The sequence below is a fragment of the Triticum dicoccoides genome, chromosome 7A (assembly GCF_002162155.2).
Source record: "Triticum dicoccoides isolate Atlit2015 ecotype Zavitan chromosome 7A, WEW_v2.0, whole genome shotgun sequence".
Lineage (NCBI taxonomy): Eukaryota > Viridiplantae > Streptophyta > Magnoliopsida > Poales > Poaceae > Triticum > Triticum dicoccoides.
In genome coordinates, this window is record NC_041392.1 from 18,137,919 (window position 1) to 18,143,080 (window position 5,162).

Genomic DNA, 5,162 nt, shown 5'->3' on the forward strand with positions numbered 1-5,162 from the left:
GGAAATTTTTCTGTTTTCTGCAGCGTTCCCCAACAGACACTGCATGCACTTTTCATATGTGCCCGCATAGAGATTGGTTTACTACTTTTGATTCCACTTCTGCTGCTGGTCCGTTTTGGGTTTTGATAATTAACCATGCAAGATTGAAGGCATAGGTTCTATTCGAATCAAGATGTTTGATGGCATAATCAGAACTTTGACAGATGTTCGGTATATTCCGAAGATGAAGAGAAATCTTATTTCTATGAGTGCCCTTGATGCAAAGGGATACAAGTATTCAGGTGGAGATAGTGTTTTGAAAGTCACCAAAGGTTCCCTTATTGTGATGAAAGGTGATATGAGTTCGACCAATGGTCTTTATTACCTTTGAGGTTCTACCATTTCAGGTAACGCTACTCCAGTTGTTTCAAAGAATTCTGATTGTGATGCTGCTAACCTTTGGCATATGCGTCTTGGACAAATGAGTGAACTTGGTTTAGCAGAGTTAAATAAGAGAGGTCTTCTTGATGGATATGAACCTGGTAAATTGAAATTTTGTGAGCATTGTATCTTCGGCAAGCACAAGAGGGTGAAGTTCAACACTTTGAATCATACAACTGAAGGTATTCTTGATTATGTTCATTCTGATTTATGGGAACCATCTCGTAGAAAGTCACTAGGTGGTGCTAGTTACATGCTGACTATTATTGATGATTATTCAAGAAAAGTATGGCCTTATTTCTTGAAGCATAAATATGAAGCATTCTCAGCTTTTAAGGAGTGGAAGATTATGATTGAGAGACAAACTGAAAAGAAGGTAAAAATACTTCGCACTGATAATGGTATGGAATTCTGTTCTAAGCAATTTAAGAATTATTGCAAGTCTGAAGGCATTGTCAGACATTACACCGTTCCTTATACTCCTCAACAAAACGGTGTTGCTGAGCGCATGAACAGGACCATTATTTCTAGAGCCCGTTGCATGTTGTCCAATGCAGGTTTGCATAGGCGTTTTTGGGCTGAGGCCGCTTCCACTGCTTGTTATCTCATTAACCATTCACCATCTATTGCTCTTAATAAGAAAACTCCAATTGAGGTATGGTCTGGTTCACCTACTGATTATTCACAGTTGAGAGTTTTTGGTTGCACTGCTTATGCTCATGTTGATAATGGAAAGTTGGAGCCTAGGGCTGTTAAGTGCATCTTTCTTGGTTATAAGTCTGGTGTTAAAGGTTTTAAATTATGGAATCCTGAAACCCAGAAGGTTGTTATTAGCAGAAATGTTATCTTTAATGAATCTGCTATGTTACATGATGTTTCATCTACTAATGTTCCCGTTGAGAGTGAACAACAGCCTATTGTTCAGGAGCCTACTGTTCGGGTGGAGCATGTTATTGATTCAGGTGATACATCTGGTAATGAAATTGTTGATGCACATGATGAACCCGTCGTTAATGATGATCATGTCACTCCCACTCCAAATCAGCCTATTGTTCCACCCAGTTGTAATCTTGCACGTGACAGAGTTAGAGGGGGTAGTAATAAACCTGACAGGTTAATTGAAGAGTGCAATATTGTTTCTTTTGCTTTATCTGTTGCAGAAGAAATTGAAGGTAATGCTGAGCCTTCTTCATATTCCGAGGCTATTATTTCTGGCGATAGTAATAAGTGGATGACTGCTATGCATGATGAGATGGAATCACTTGAAAAGAATGGCACTTGGGATTTAGTAAGATTACGTAGAGAGAAGAAACCTATTCGTTGCAAGTGGGTTTTCAAGAGGAAAGAAGGTGTTTCTCCTAATGACGAGACAAGATATAAAGCAAGGTTAGTTGCTAAAGGTTACAGTCAGATTCCAGGTATTGACTATAATGAAGTCTTTTCTCCTGTTGTGAAGCATAGCTCTATTCGCACTTTACTCAGTATTGTTACCATGCATGATCTTGAGCTTGAACAATTGGATGTTAAAACTGCATTCTTACATGGAGAATTAGAAGAGGATATTTATATGGAACAACCTGAAGGTTTTGTTATTCCTGGAAAAGAAAAGCTTGTCTGTAAATTAAAGAAATCTCTTTATGGATTGAAGCAATCCCCTAGACAGTGGTACAAGAGATTTGACACCTTTATGCTCTCTCAAGGTTTCAAAAGGTCTAATTATGATAGTTGTGTTTATTTGAAAACTGTCAAAGGTCCAACTATTTATTTGCTCCTTTATGTTGATGATATGCTTATTGCTGCAAAGAGTATGCCAGATATTAATGAACTAAAGAAGCAATTGAGTAATGAATTTGAGATGAAGGATTTGGGTGCAGCAAAGAAAATACTTGGCATGGAAATATCTAGAGATAGACCATCTGGAAAAGTATATCTAAGTCAGAGAGGATATATTGATAAAGTTCTTCGTCGTTTTAATATGCATAATGCCAAGCCGGTGAGTACTCCGTTAGCTGCACACTTCAAATTATCATCAGTTTTATGTCCTAAGTCAGATGCAGATATTGAGTACATGTCTAGAGTTCCCTATTCGAGTGCAGTTGGTTCACTTATGTATGCCATGGTTTGTTCTCGTCCGGATTTATCATATGCATTGAGTGTTGTCAGTAGATACATGGCTAATCCTGGAAAAGAGCATTGGAGAGCAGTTCGGTGGATTTTCAGATACCTGCGTGGTACTTCTAATGCTTATTTACAGTTTGGGAAATCTAGAGATGGACTTGTTGGTTTTGTTGATTCTGATTTTGCTGGTGATTTGGATAAGAGAAGATCACTCACAGGTTATGTTTTCACCATTGGTGGTTGTGCTGTGAGTTGGAGAGCAACTTTGCAGTCTATTGTGGTTTGTTCCACTATGATGTCGAGTATATGGCTATTTCTGAGGCATGCAAAGAAGCTATCTGGTTGAGAGGTTTGTACACTAAGCTTTGTGGAGACTCATCTTGCCCTACCGTATTTAGTGACAGTCAAAGTGCTATATATCTTACAAAGAATCCAATGTATCATGAGAGAACAAAGCACATTGATGTCAGATATCACTATATTCGAGATGTTGTTGCTGAAGGTGATTTGAAGGTATGCAAGATAAGTACTCATGATAATCCTGCTGATATGATGACAAAGCCAGTTCCGACCAATAAGTTTGAGCTTTGCTCAGGCTTAGTTGGTATTTCTCACTAGTCCTATGGACTTTGACGCACAAGGTGTTTAAACTGATTTGGATGGAGTTATTCACTTTCTTCGACTACTGGAGGGAATTTGGCTCAAGCTGGAGATTGTTAAATTGTGATCCAAATTCTAGTACCGTATTGGACTAGACGTAATACATACGGTGTGGGCCTTTTGCGTTGGTACCGACGCGTACGAGTACAACTAGTTTACTTGTCCTACAAGGACTCCTATGTGTTGCCCCTCATATATACCCCATGTAGTCGCACCTCAGATGGCATGTCGTCTCGTGCTTGTAATACTCCTCCTTATAGTGATTGCGCCTTCGTGCGTCCGTGGTTTTCTCCCGCAAGGGTTTTCACGTAAAAATCCGTGTGCTCTCGTGTCTTGTTTTATCTCGTTAGTATCTAACAATTATGCTCTTCTACATGCCCCAGACTTCAATTTCCAATACATCCCATTCTCCGCTTGATTGTGCTATGTTACAGTCCATGCCATTATCCATGCTCGTCATTGTTGCTCTCCTCCCACACTCCACTCTCCTCTACTCCCCCTACCAATTATATGCAATTGCACTACACGAGCAATAAGCTAGTTATTTATAGAGGCCAGCTAGTGAGGCCAACACGGTGGATTTTCATATAAAAACCGGATAAGATTCATTACATTTTGAACATTTTTCATATAAACCAGATGAAATTTATTACATTTTGGACAATTTTAACTAAACCCTACTCTAAACCTTATCTAAATGATCGATGGCGCTCGTTCCCTATGTTCGGCCATGAGCCCTGAAAACTGAAGCTCTGGCTCTTGCCTTCGCCTTCTCCAGTTCCGCCTCGGCGCTCTCCAGTTCTTCCTCCGCAGCCTTTGCCACCACAGCCTGAGCAGCTAATCAACCGATGATGATCAGGCCACCAAGCTTGGCTTCATCAGGAGGAAAGGAGCGGAGGCCTTCGTCGGACCCGAGCGGCTGCGACCTACCATGCACTACTCTTCCTCACCGCGGGCGGCGCCCGCATACGTGTCGGCTTCGTGGTCGGGGTGGCAGGGCACAACCGTGGCAGAGTTGGCAATTCGTCCTCGTCGTCGCTCTTGCCGAACATCTCGTCCTCCACCTTGTCAATCTCCCTGAAGGCGGGCTCTAATTCCGCCTGATGAAGGTGGTACCACCAGCAGTCGCATCAGATATCGCAGGCGGAGCAGTAGGAGTCGAGCAACACTTTCTGCTCCACCACGTCCATGTCCGACATGATGCTCGTGCCGGCGGCGAGTTGCTCCCCTGAGGCCGGAGCTCATGAAGGAGGCTAAGGTTGTAGGCCTGGTCGGCCTGCGCCTGTCCGAATTTGGCCTCCTGCTCCCCCCGCAGCAAGTCCGTGTAGTGAGCACGGGTCTCGCCGATGGTGAGATCGGCATGCAGCGGCGAGTAGGGTGGCTCCAGCTTGGCCTCGGCTGAATCCTCCATTGGGACATTATCAGCCGCCGTCTGCCTGTCGGCCTTCCAGCAGACAACAATGGCGGCCATCTCCTTCTTCTACTCGGATGAGAGGTTGTCCTTGAGGGCTTTGGAGCCGAAGGAGGCCACGGTGGGCGTGGTGCGGAGAGAAAAAGGGACCGGAGGAGGATGACTACAACTATGGCTACAGTTGGAGTTTACATAGCGGGCGGATGGCAATGGGCGGTAGAGGACAGACGGGTGGCGTCGAAGTAGGTTCCTCGGCATCCGTATATCATTAATGTAGGGTGACGGAACAATGGGGTGTAGTTTAAACGCGGAATAGTCGCATGGACCGGGAAGCGTTACGAGCGGTGGTCTCTTGGCCGGCGCGCCGCTTCTATGCGGGCTGCAATGAGATGTGTGTCCGCTCTGGCCGGGCATGAATGCGGCACTGGCTTTCTGGAGCGGCATTGACTGCATTGGGCGGGAAGCGCGTGCGAGTGTGGGAGGGGGTTAATGGCGGGACAAAGCATCCAGGAGCGGACGTGGCAGCGGTCCGGACGCTCGCAAATCCCCCCCC